The sequence below is a fragment of the Protopterus annectens genome, chromosome 1.part2 (genome assembly GCF_019279795.1).
Source record: "Protopterus annectens isolate FY-2018-M chromosome 1.part2, PAN1.0, whole genome shotgun sequence".
Taxonomy (NCBI): Eukaryota; Metazoa; Chordata; order Ceratodontiformes; family Protopteridae; genus Protopterus; species Protopterus annectens.
Window position 1 is genome coordinate 731,219,633 of NC_056727.1, and position 13,839 is coordinate 731,233,471.

General features: G+C 43.5%; 1 protein-coding gene across 2 annotated transcripts in view; it reads right to left on the minus strand.

The window, feature by feature from the left end:
* NVL (nuclear VCP like) overlaps positions 1 to 13,839 on the minus strand; it is a 1,985,423-nt gene that overhangs the window by 1,775,853 nt on the left and 195,731 nt on the right. The gene's annotated exons all lie outside the window — the stretch shown is intronic.

Sequence of the window (13,839 nt, forward strand, 5' to 3'; positions counted from 1 at the left end):
AGAGTCAGAGTACACATCATCAATGACATTCAAAACAGGAGGAATAGCTAAAGGTCTATGCTGAGGCAAATGTGAAAAGGTCCTTAATCTTTTCCTGGAATCAGAGAATTCCTGGCCCTGCCATTGGAAATGCTCTCTCATGGTGTGTAGTGTCTCCCCAAAGGAAAACTCTTCAGGAGGGGAGTCCGAGGGAATAGATTCCTCTGCATCAGAATCCTCGTAGGCCGGAAAAGCCTCCTCCTGGTGGTCCGAGAGAGTAGAGCCATCAGAGGCCTCATCTGAGGAGTGGGGATCAGAGGGCTCAACCCTGGGCCTTTTGTCTGGAGGAGGTTGAGAGCCCCTGTCCGGATGAGGTTGAGAGCCCCTAATTAAGGAGATAAGATCCTCTGCTAAGCTTAGAATCTGTGAACCAGTAGAGGGTCCCTGAGGGGTAACCTTGGGAGGCAAAGCTTTTGAGAGTTTAGCAGCTTTAGCCCTGGAGAATGTCTTAATGGACATGCAGGAGGCCTGGCTGCACCACGTGCAGGTATAGATTTGTCTAAAGGAATGGTGTCGGAAGGTTCCAGGACACCCGTTTCTGTTGGAAATTCAATAACAGACTCAGCCGGGGCCTCCGGGACCGAGGTAGTCGGTTGAGCGGTTTCGGTAATTGGAAGTACCAAGGACTCTGTTTCAGCCGAGACCGAGACACTCGCGGTAGGCCTGGCCGTGGTTTCAGCCGAAACCGCTGCCGCGTGTCGGTCCTTGTCCTTCCGTTTCTTAACTAAATGAGAAGTCGGAGTCTCCGACGGCATCTTATACGAAAAACTAGCCCCAAAAAATTTCTCTGCAAACTCCGCCTGACGTCTAAGAGTGCGTCGGTTGAAGGAAGCACAGGCTGAACAGGCCGAGACGTCGTGGTCTGGGCCTAGGCAGGGTAGGCAGTAAGAGTGGAAATCCTTATGAGGTATTTGTTTCCCACAAGTTAAACAATTATTAACTTTATCTGACATCGGCTGAGGCAAGAAAGAGTCCCCAACGGAGTACTTAGCTTTTTGAAGTCTTCGGTAGCTGAATTACAGGAGCTGGCCGACCGGCACTTGCGAACTGCTTCTGCTTCGGGCACCACACGGCAAGAAAGACTGAGGAAGATGGCGTCGGCTGATGCTTTTATACCCCAGGCGCTCTGACGTCGGGGAAAGTGCGACATCAGCCGACGCCGGACCCAGACTTTGGAATCCGGCCGACAGAAGGGCTGCCTGAGGCAGGACAACCCATATGTGATGACTGCAGATGCATCCTTGAAGGACATCATCCCGGCAGAAAAATGACAGGGTTCAGAAGAGGACCACCCACCAGAGAAAGACATCACTTTGAAAGACATGTTTTTTGAAGTGAGGAAAACAAACAATAAACTTGAGGAATGCATTCAAAAGAATGGCAAAAATATCCAAGAAATCATGTAAGTAGTAAACTATCACCCTGATTTACTAAAATAACTCATCCATGAGAAAAAGAAGTTAAGGCTTGAGGATAACCATCCGAAACAAAGATGGATCTAGTGTTTGCCACACTAACAGATCTTAAAGATAGGGTAAGACATAAAAACTTTGGGGTCAATGGTATACCTGAGGGGAAGGAGGCCAATAACTATAAAGACTTGATGAAAAAGTGGCTGGCACAAAGCACTAATTTAAGCGAAAAAGACATCAAATAGCACTGCAGAGGAAGGGTGCTGCACAGAGAGGGAGAGAAGAAACCCCAATCCAATAATAGTCAAATTTGCTACATGAAAAAAACAGATGTATTTATATTCCACCTAGAACTGCCACAATGGAGCTTAAGGAAATTCTGGGAGAAATAATCAGAATTGAGCAGGGAATATTACTTACAAGTGGGGACTGGAATTTGATTTGCAACAGTGATGATATATCTGGGGAGCCAAGAAGGAAACATATAGCAAAAGAGGGTAGATTTTTGAAGACATTTACGAAAATATTTGGTATGGAAGATGTGAATTCAGTAGGAGTTCAGAGAGAATTTACATATTATTCCCCAAGATAAAAAATCTGGGCTTGGCTAGACAGAAATTATATTTCATACGAACATGTGCTTTTAATTGAAAGTTTTGATACACATTCAATAACTACTTCAGATCATGTGCCAATAATAACTAAATAAAACTTAGGGTAATGAAATAAAAATGAGACATTGGTGCTATCCTATCAATCTGTTAAACAGAGAGGAATTTAAGGAATGGGTAGTGGAAATTATTCAGGAGTTATTAGAGAAGACAAAATTTTCTTCAGAAATTATGCTTAGGGAGAGGGATAACATTAAAATGGAGGTTAAAAATAAGGTGGAACTAAAAGAAAAAAGAGATGATTAAGAAGTAACAATAATTATTTGGAGGGACTGACAAAGGTTAAAGTATTGCAGAATGGGGGTACCTCACAGAACAAGAGGAACAATTACAGAGTGTATACCAGTTATATCCTTGCAGTTCTGAGTTCTTTGTGTTTGCCATTGGCTGTAAGTATGTATCAGATAAAGGGGAAAGGTTCCACTGTACAAACACAATTTATCAGAGATACATCCCTCTACAGTTCTTGCAAACAAGCCTTCATATATCCTGTTAATTCCATTATTGTATCAGGGAATGCAAATGCTTGCATTGCCCTGTCCTACTCATTAAAATCCCAGCTTTCTCTGCATAGAGACACTAACAGCAGCAGTATTTTCTATTCTGCTTCCCTCTGGACTCGTCATGGTTCTGTAAATATTAAATATTTTTATGGAGGTAAAGCAAACATCTATCCAATTTTGGCGACATCTTTGCTATTCTATGCATAAACACTTTTTTTTTTTTTTTTCACTGTTTTAAAATGGGCTTCTATGATGCTGGGTCTTGCAGGTCTTTACTATCATTTGGTAGTACAGCCACCACAGCTTTCTTCCAAGATGTTGGTGCTTCCCTTCCATTTAAAAAGCAGTTAAAACAAATTCTTCCAGATCTTCATCTTTCTTCCCTCCTAACTTCCATTAGAACAACATCTATTCCTAAAGACTGATTTCTGCATTACTGTTTTTATCTAATGTACTCCTATCTTAACTGTTGAGTTGCATCTACCCTCCAATATTGGCATAAAGTCTTCACGAAAAGCAGAAATGGAATTATTTATGGATTTCCACATTTCTCTGCTCTATACATATTTCGTAACCCTTCTGAAAAATCTCTTAATACCTCTCTACAGGATTTCTGGTTAATTTTCTTGTTATAGGCTCCCTAAGTTTGGTGACAACCTTTTCTACTTTCTGTTGCCGAAGTTGTACTGAAAGATTTTTGTGCTCTGGAATTCTTCCAAAAAAAAAAAAAGCATTCTTTCTAAACTCGTCCATATTGTCCAGATGCAGCCTTATTTTCTCTTTAGCACTTTTCCACTTGAACCTTTTCTGGTCCTGTGAAATTCTCCTTTATTCTGAAATACTTAAACCTTTGTCATCCCCCCCAAGTAACTTCTGTTACTGTTTAACATCTTTGTGTTTTATGCCTGCCCTATTTTTAAACTCAATCTTCATTTTATCCCACTCATCTGTAACTTATGAAGATATTTTTTTACTTCCCTATAATTCTGGAATAATTTTCATTAACTGTTCCTTAAATTCCTCTCTAACAGGTGGGAAAGCATTTTTATTTTATTACCATGCATCTTTATTGGTGCTGAAATGGTTATTGGCTTTGTGTCAAAGCTTTCAATTAAATGCACATGACGCTGTGAAATGTAATCTTTATCTAGTCTAATTCAGTTGTACATTTGGGAATATGTAAATTCTGTTAGGTTATACTGAATTCACATCTTACATACCAAATACTTTCATAAATTTCTTCAGAAATCTTCCCCCTTTTTGCAAACTTTTCATTTCTAGGTCCCTCTTGATATAGCCTCATTATTGCAAATCAATTTCCAGTCAATATTCTCGACTGAAAGATCCTTATTTCTACTAAAATGTTCTTGTGCTCTGTAATGGCAGTTTTTGGTGGAACATAAATGTCACTGTCATCTGCAGCCCTTGCCAGTAGTCCTTACTACCACAAATCTCCTTTTTTTTTTTTTGGTCCCCCTCTTTTATCACTATTGGAGTCTCTCTTAACAGCTGGACGCAGGAAAAGGGGAATAATTCTACTTTTATTCTGCTGAATATCTATCCTGCAATCCTTTTTTGTAAGTCACGTGCTATTTCAAGTATGCAAATAGCAATGCTGCAGGAAACGCTATGCATAATTTTAATTCATCGCTCTCCTTTCTGCTTATACCTGAAAGGCCATTTATGTTTCAAGTAGCAATAACTAGTGTAGCCACTATGATAAAAGCTATTGTTCCCACCTGTATATGAGTTTTTTTGATTATACATTTCCATTTTTTTATGTTACATGCACACACTGTTCGACAGGCTTATCTTTATACAATAGGGATAATGAGAAAAGTGTCGGGTTGTTCCTATAATTTTTGGGAAGCTTTTTACTAAAGGCATGTAATAATAATGCTAAAGGGGTAAGCATTATAATATTACAACGGTCAAATGCCACACTGTCTAATTATTCCAGTATGTAAATGTGTGAGTAGAGGGGCACTGTTGGGCAATGGCAGCCACTGTGTCCTTTTTGAAGTTTGTAATGAATGGTGTACCCACCATCTAGCAGTACCAAATAGGACAAGCTTATTAGAGGTGAGCAGTATGATATGGATATTGGTGGAAAGGGGTAAAGCATTGTTAAATAGGCTATATTATATTTTTTGAAAGTAGGACATTTTTGGTGAGATCAAGCAGTGCTAAAGGTGCATTGGTTTTGTAGCTTGGTTTTATTTGATCTATAGATTCTTACTGACTATTGTTTTTTTGTTGTAAAAGCTAGGGTGTAGTCCAGATATACTCATGGGTATTGTTTGAACTTCTTCAAAAGCAAGTAAGACAAAGTAGTGTGAAGGCAGGAAGAGAGGAGAAAGGCTAGGACTGTGGTAGTGAGGGTAAGAGCTTTGAATGTTTGCAGTATGACTGGTATAGGGAGAGAGCTAGCCGATATGATGGACAGAAGGAAGGTTGGTATATTGTGTGGGCAACAGACCAGATGGAAGGGGAGTAAGGCTAGGTGTATCGGAGGTTGGTTCAAACTGTTTTATCATGGTGTGGATGGGAGGAGAAATGGCGTAGGAGTTATCCTGAAGGAACAGTATGCCAAGAGTGTTTTGGAGGTGAAGAGCATCTGATAGTGATGTTTATGAAGCTGGAAATTGATGGTGTAATGATGAATGTTGTTAGTGCATATGCTCCACAAGTTGGGTGTGCGATGGACAAGAAATAAAAATTTTGGAGTGAGTTGGGTGAAGTGGTGATCCAATGCCGGTCAGCCTGGGATGACATGCTCGACAAGCCACAATGCTTCGCTAGGGACGGCTTGCACCTGTCACCCCTGGGCTTTCAGATATTGGCAAAGGCTCTTGCCACCCCCATAGTGCCTTTTTTAGGCAAGGCTCAAAAGACAAACCCACCTCCATAGGTATCACAAGGGATAAGAAACTAAGAGTAATGCTACTCAACACCAGAAGTCTAAACCTCAAGATGCATGCTCTCGAAACTCTCCTTAGCATGGAGAACATCGATATCTGTGCAGTAACAGAAACCTGGTTCAGGGCTCCCGAGAGCACCCCAGCACTACCAGGTTATACCTCATACCATGCTTTTCGGCCCCAAAACTTGGACCGAACCACAAAAAGAGGGGGAGTATCAATATTCATCAAAGATACCCACACCTCCAGGTTGGTGGCACAGCACGAAGCATCAGAGACTATCCATGTGCAACTAACAGTGGGTAAAACTGCCTTCCAGTTTATAGCCTGCTACAGACCACCCTCCCAAACCCAGGAACCCCACTCGGCCTTCCTGAGAACAATGGAAAATACGAAGGTCTCTCCAAACACCATTATACTGGGCGACTTCAACTACCCAAACATAGACTGGGAGCACTACTCTAGCTCCAACACCCTAGCCCAAAGGTTCCTAGAATTTATAAACTCAAATGCTATGGAACAACTTGTTACCACTCCCACAAGAGGGGAAAACATACTGGACCTGATCATCACCAACATGGTGGCTCTATGCTCCAGACCAGAAGTGTATCCCTCACTGGTAAGATCAGACCATAAACTAATCTCACTGGATATCCACAGCCCGACCCCACCCCCTGCCCAGAAAACCACAGTGAAAAACTTCTCTAAAGCAAATTTCACACTCCTCAAAACTGAGGTGGAATCCTTCAAAGCCCCCGGGCCTGTGGAAAATACTGCCCAGACCGCAGAATCCTTTATAAACGCATTCTATGAACACCTTCAGGAATGCATGGATCATGCAATCCCAAATAAAACCAAGACCCAATCCTCCAAAGGCAGGTGCCCTGTCTGGTGGACCCCAGCCATAAACAAACTATACAACAGAAGGAGGAAGCTACTACATGATAGAGCAAAATCCCAAAAAGGGAAGGCATCTCTGATCAGTATTAGCAAAAAACTATGGGCACTCATAAAATTGTCTAAGGCCAGCTTCGAGAGAAAAATTGCACAGGACACTAACGATAATCACAAGACTTTCTTTAGTTATGTTAGGAACCTGGGTGGGAATTCCCAGATATGCTCAGAATTAGTCCAAAATGACAAAAAATACACCGAACCCACAGACATTGCCAACATCCTAGCTGACAGGTTCAGAGCAAACTCCCCCCACCACCAAAAGGGCAAATATCTATCCCAGCAGAGTGCTGCCCCCTGACATCTCAGATGCTCAGGTAAGAGCCGCCCTCTCCAAAGCAAAAAACACAGCATCAATGGGACCAGACGGTGTCCCGGGCTGCGTCCTACATGAACTCCAGGAAGAGCTAAACCCAAACATAAAACTACTGTTCAGTCTCAGCCTTACTATAGGATATGTACCCAAAGAGTGGCGTACAGCAACAGTGGTCCCTCTCCACAAAGGTGGTGACTCAACGGATTCTGGAAACTATCGCCCCATAAGCCTGACTAGCCTGGTCTGCAAAGCTATGGAAAGGATCATCATGGACCTCATAAATAAAGATATTGGGGACCTACAGACACTGGATCCTACCCAGTTCGGCTTTGTTAAGGGCAGATCCTGCCTCTTAAACCTGGTCGATTTCTTTGAAACAGTCACCAAGGCCATTGACGAGGGGAAGGTGGTCCACACAGCCTACCTGGACCTCGCAAAAGCCTTCGATACAATACCCCACTCTGGCATTATAGATACGCTCACCAGCTTAAATATAAACCCCTATGTCACTAGATGGGTTGCAAACTGGCTCAAGAACAGAACACACATGGTCAGAATTGCTGGAGCCATGTCAGACTCCAAACCAGTTACAAGTGGCGTCCCACAAGGCTCAGTCCTGGGACCTCTCTTGTTCAGTATATATTTCTCGGAGGTACAGGCCAACATGGAAGGACTGTGGCTGACCAAGTTCGCAGATGACTGCAAACTAGGCGCCATAATTGACTCTCCAGCTGACACAAGCATCCTACAAAAGGGCCTCATAGAAACAGACAACTGGTGCCAGAGCCATGGCCTCAAGCTAAATGCCAAAAAGTGTATAGTCATCCCCTTTGGCAAAAACAAAGTGCCCACAAATTACCACATAGGTGGTAATCCATTAAGTACAGAAGAAGTAATTAGGGACCTGGGGACCCAAGTTGATAGCAATCTCTCATTTGAAAATCACGTGGCCAAAGTGGTTAGAAAAACATTTTATATAGCCCACCTAATCATGAAGGGATTCACATCTAGATCAAGGGAGGTCATCGTGCCTCTTTACTCATCCTTCATCAGGCCCATAATCGAGTACAATGCCCCTTTTGGGATGTACCTTACCAGACACCTGCAGCAACTGGAAAGACCCCAAAAGTACCTCACCAAGAGGATCAAAGGGCTCAAACAGATGCCATATGCTGCCCTGTTAAAAAAACTCCAGCTCTACTCAGTGGTATACCACCTGCTCAGAGGCGATCTGTGCCTGACGTATAAAGCCATGTCCAACCCGGAATTAATGGACATGCTGCACCTCAGAAAATCCAAATCCCATCGAGCTACGCACTCGAGAGACTTGAACCTCAGCACTGAAATAAATAGGACATGCTGGAGGGACAGATTCATAACCCAGAGGCTCCCTTCACTCTGGAATAAAATCCCAGTCCAGGTTAGGCAGAGTCCCTCACTGACTCTCTTCAAGAGGAATCTTGATGAGTGGATGGGAGATCGTAGGTTTACCCCAGGTATCACTTCTGTGTCACTGTTAGAGGCACAGTATACTAACCTCAAAAAAAGGACATAGCAAAATTCATTTAAAATGGGTGGCGAAAGCCAAACACACACTGGCTAGGTTTATAAATGCCCTAGGGCAGATAGCCTAGTATGAACCTATGAACCTATGCTAAAAAGAAAATAAGGGACTACCTTGAAAATATGCATGAGTTTAGAATGATTGTTGTTAAGCAACTGTTTATTGATAATAACTCCAGAGTACAAAAACTCAATGGCTCAGGCAACAGAAAGTAGAAAATGTTGTTGCCAAGCTTAGGGAGCCTATAACCAGGAAAACAACCAGAGATCCTATAGAGGTATTAGAAATTTTACGAAAATCTGTATAAAGCACAGAAATGTGGAAATCAAGAAAAAGTACAAATGGAAATGCTTATGGAAGAATTAGATATGCCAAAGTTAGAGGAAGACGAGGCTCAATTGCTAACAGGATAGGAGGAGATGATATAAAAATGGTGATTTATAACCAATCTACATGATAGCCCAGGAAAAGATGGTATATTCCTGTGGAAGTTTGGAAGTTAGGAGGGAAGAAAATGAAAGATCTGGAAGGTTTTGTTTAACAGCATTTTAAAAGGAGGAGAAACACCAATGTCCTGGAAGAAAACTGTGATAGCTGTAATACCTAAAAATGACAAAGACTTATCAGATCCAGTTTCATATAGGCCTACTTTGATTCTAAGCCATGATGATAAAGTGCTTATGTCTATAATGGTTAAAAGAATGGCAAAGGTGATGCCATGATTGATAGATATAAATCAATGTGGGTTTTGGGAGGGGAGGCACACATTTGACAACATTAATAGAACAATGATGACGCAAATAGAAATGGAATGTATGAAAATACCACTGTTGTTAGTGGATCTAGATGTACAGAAAGCATTTGACACAGTATGGCCACATTTTATGAGCTGGGCAATGGAAGGATTTGCATTCACTGATAAAATCAGAAGGTTGATTAGCAGGACATATGAGGGACTGGAGGTGACTATTAAAGTGGGTGCATTCTTCTCTGATAAGTTCTGTTTGAGAAAAGGAACCAGGTAGTGGTGTCCTCTTTCCCCTTTGATGTCCTTCAAGGATGCATCTGCAGTCATAACATATGGGTTGTCCTGCCTCAGGCAGCCCTTCGGTCGGCCGGATTCCAAAGTCTGGGTCTGGCCTCGGCTGATGTCGCACTTTCCCCGACGTCAGAGCGTCTGGGGTATAAAAGCATCAGCCAACGCCATTTTCCTCAATCTTTCTTGCCGCGTGGTGCCCGAAGCAGAAGCAGTTCGCAAGTGCCGGTCGGTTAGCTCCTGTGATTCAGCTACCGAAGACTTCGAAAAAGCTAAGTACCCCGTTGGGGACTCTTTCTTGCCTCAGCCGATGTCAGATAAAGTAAATAATTGTTTAACTTGAGGGAAACAAATACCTCATAAGGATTTCCACTCTTACTGCCTCCCTTGCTTAGGCCCAGACCACGACGTCTCGGCCTGTTCAGCCTGTGCTTCCTTCAACCGACGAACTCTTAGACGTTGGTCAGAGTTTGCAGAGGAATTCTTTGGGGCTAATTTTGCATATAAGATGCCGTCGGAGACTCCGACTTCGCATTTGGTGAAAAAACGGAAGGACAAGGACCGACACTCGCGGCCCGCGGTTTTGGCTGAAACCATGGTTAGGCCTACCGCGAGTGTCTCGGTTTCGGCCGAGACCGAGTCCTCGGTACTTCCTTTAACCGAATCCACTCAACTGACCACCGCGGCCCTGTAGGCCCCGGCTGAGTCGGCTACTGAGCTACCTACTGAAACCAGTGTCCAGGAAATGTCCGACACCATTCCTTTGGACAAGTCTACTCCTGCACGTGGTGCAGCCAGACCCCCTGCCTCCATGTCCATTAAGGCTTTTTCCAGGGCTAAAGCTGCTAAACTTGCTAAAGCTTTGCCTCCCAATACTACCTCTCAGAGACCTTCTTCTAGTTCTCAGATCCTCAACCTTGCAGAGGATCTTATCTCTTTAATTAGAGGTTCTCAGCCTCACCCGGACAGGGGCTCTCAACCACCACCAGACAAAAGGCCCAGGACTGAGCCCTCTGACCAGCACTCTTCAGATGAGTCTACGGATGGATCTGCATTGTCAAATCACCAGGAGGAGGCTTATTCGGCCTACGAGGATTCTGATGCTGAAGAATCAATCCCTTCGGCCTCCCCTCCTGAAGAGTTTTCCTTTGGTGAGACACTACACTCTATGAGAGAACATTTTCAATGGCAGGGTCAGGAATTTTCTGATTTTAGAAAGAGATTAAGGACCTTTTTACATTTACCTCAGCATAGGCCCTTAGCTATACCTCCTGTTTTGAATGTTATTGATGATGTGTACAATGATGTTAGTACAGCTCCTGATTCTCTCCCTCCGGCTCCTGCCAAACCTGATAGATACTACAGGGTCCCGGATTCTCATCTACATCTGTACAAGGCCCATTCTGCAGACCCAGATACTATTTCTCAGGGCCCAAAAGCGGTTGCAGCTGCCACTGCCAAAAATCCTCTACCTTCTGAAAGGGAGTCTAGAGCTTTAGAGAGATGGGGAAAGAAGGTATATACTTCTGCAACTCTTTCCTTGAGGGCATTAAATTGTCAATTTCATATGATACAGTACCAAGAGTATTTGTTAGATGAATTGCATAAGAAGCTTTCCTCTTCTGAACCTCTTGACCGTAAATCCCTTCAGGATCTGGTACATAACTCACAGCAGATTAGTAATCATTTTTTGCAGTGTGGTTATGATGCACTGGAAGCTTCATGTAGGTCAGCTATGACTGGGGCAGTTATTCGTAGGCATGCCTGGTTGAAGGAACAATCTTTACCAGACCATGTTAAAGCTTGGATGCTCCAATGGAAAAACAAAAATTATTTGGTTCCTCGGCTCAGGAGGTCTTAAAGAAGTTTGAAGAAAAGGCAAAATCTGTGCAAACAGTTAAGGACTTTCTGCAAGTACAACCACCGAGATTCAGCAGAAAAGTACAGTTTTGTACCTACCATAAATGTAGATGTCCGAACTGGATAGCATCTGCAGTCATAACAACTGGGTTGTCCTGTCGTCAGGCAGCCCTTCGGTCGGCCGGATTCCAAAGTCCGGGTCCGGCTTCGGCTGATGTCGCACTTCACCCGACGTCATCTCTGCTGGTCTTCGGGTATAAAGGCATCAGCCGACGCCATTTTCCTCAGTGTTTCTTGCCCCAGATGCCAGTTGCCCTCTTGGAAGGCTAAATTTTGGGTAAATGCCAATGTTTCCAAAAGATAGAAGGCAAACACAAAAAATAAGCATGTATGTACATATATACAAACAAATACACCATAAGAGACTCCCCCCACCAGCTAGCTATTAGGAGGGTAAATACCCTAGGAGTACCACAGAGGGGAAGGAGGGAGGGTAATCCTGACTGCAGATGCTATCCAGTTCGGACATCTACATTTATGGTAGGTACAAAACTGTACTATGTCCTTCATGGATGCATCTGCAGTTATAACAACTGGGTAGAATACCATAGCCAACTAGGGGAGGAGGAAGAATAGATTATGGTGTGGTTAGGATCCCTTGCAGTACAGCAGTGGCAAACCCTGCTCGGGATCTGGAATACAGAGGTAAATTATAATGCTTGGCAAATGTATGCACGGAGGTCCAAGTAGCCGCCTCAATAATGTCCTTGGTTGCCACTCCTCGTAAGAAGGCTGTGGTAGTGGCTGTTGCCCTTGTAGAATGAGGCCTTATGTTCTGTGGAATTGGTTTTCCATGGAAGGAGTAACAGAATCGTATGCAATTTCCTATCCATTTGGAGATTGTCTGTTTGGAAATAGCTTTTCCTTCCCTTCCTGTTGCATAGGCTACAAAAAGCTGGTCAGTTTTTCTGTTACTTTTGTTCTGTCCAGGTAGTAGCGTAGCTGTCTATGTACATCCAAGGTATGCAGCATTCTTTCCCTCTGTTTTGTGGGTTGGGAAGAAGGTAGGTAGGTGGATTGCCTGGTTTAAAGACACTCTGGATACCACCTTAGGCATAAATGTAGGATTAGTCCTCATGGACACTCTATCTTGGTGGAAGATTAGGAAGGGTTGTACTGCCATTAGGGCCTGAAGTTCAGAAACCCTCCTTGCTGAGGTTATTGCCAGTAGGAAAGCAGTTTTCCACGACAGATGCTGTAGGTCTGCTGTTGCTGCTGGTTCAAAAGGTGCGAGTGTCAACTTTTCTAGCACAAAGTTCAAATCCCAAGCTGGCAATGGTGGTTTCCTAGGAGGTTTTACATTCTTGATCCCTCTGAGGAACTGCCTGAGTAAAGGATGTGAAAAGACAGGTGGATCAAAGCTGTATTCTGCTGAAATAGCTGATGCATGTATCTTGATGGAGGAATAGGACAGGCCTGTATGTAGAAGCTCTGCCAAATACTCCAGAATGTTAGCAATATCTATATTCGACACATCTTTTCCTCTTTCAGCACTCCAAATGACAAACCTTTTCCATTTTCCTGCATAGTTCCTTCTTGTTGAAGGTCTGCGGGCTTCAAGGATAATGTCTTTAACCCTTTGGGAAAGTTCTGGATTAGTTGCTGCTATGTGATGTTCCATGCAGTCAGTTGCAACGTTTTTAGGTTTGGATGCATGATGCTGTAGTTGTTCTGAGTTAACATCAAAGGCATCAGGGGTATTGACCACATTTTGTCCCGAGACATGCTCCTCAGCAATGGGTACCAGTGTTGTCTTGGCCAGTTTGGAGCTATCAGGATTATCCTTGGACGTTCCTCCTTGATTTTTAGTAATACCTTGTGTATCAAGGGAAGAGGTGGGGAATGCATATGCTGTCAGACCTTTCCAGCTTTAGGAGAGCGAATCCACTTTCCATGCAAGTGGGTGGAAAGTCCTTGTGCAGAATTTTTTGAGCTGGTGATTGAGAGGGGAAGCGAATAGATCTATCTGTGGCATTCCCCATTTCTTTGAGATGGTCTTGAAGATGTCCGGGTGTAGCATCCATTCGTGAGCATCCGAGGTGGTTCTGCTTAACATGTCTGCTAGAGTATTCTCCTTTCCCGGTACAAATATTGCCTGTAACTGGATGTTGTAGCTGAGTGCCAGGTTCCAAAGGTCCAAAGTCATTCTGCATAGGGGGTATGAATGAGTGCCTCCCTGTTTGTTGATGTACCACATGACTGTGGTGTTGTCTGTCCTTATCATCAAATGGCCTTCTTTGAGAAATGGTCTGAATTTTTGGATTGCCAGTTTTACTGCCAGCATTTCTTTTAGGTTGATGTGCAGGTGAAGCTGGTCCTGCGTCCACAATCCTTGTACGCATTTGTCCAGCATGTGAGCCCCCCAACCTAGGTCTGAGGCGTCTGTTGTGATGGTTTGGCTTGCTCGATAGTTGTGAAAGGGTAGGCCTGGGTTTGACTGGCATGCTTGAGCCCACCATAGGAACTCCTGTTTTAGGCATGGGATTAGTGGAATTTCTGCTTC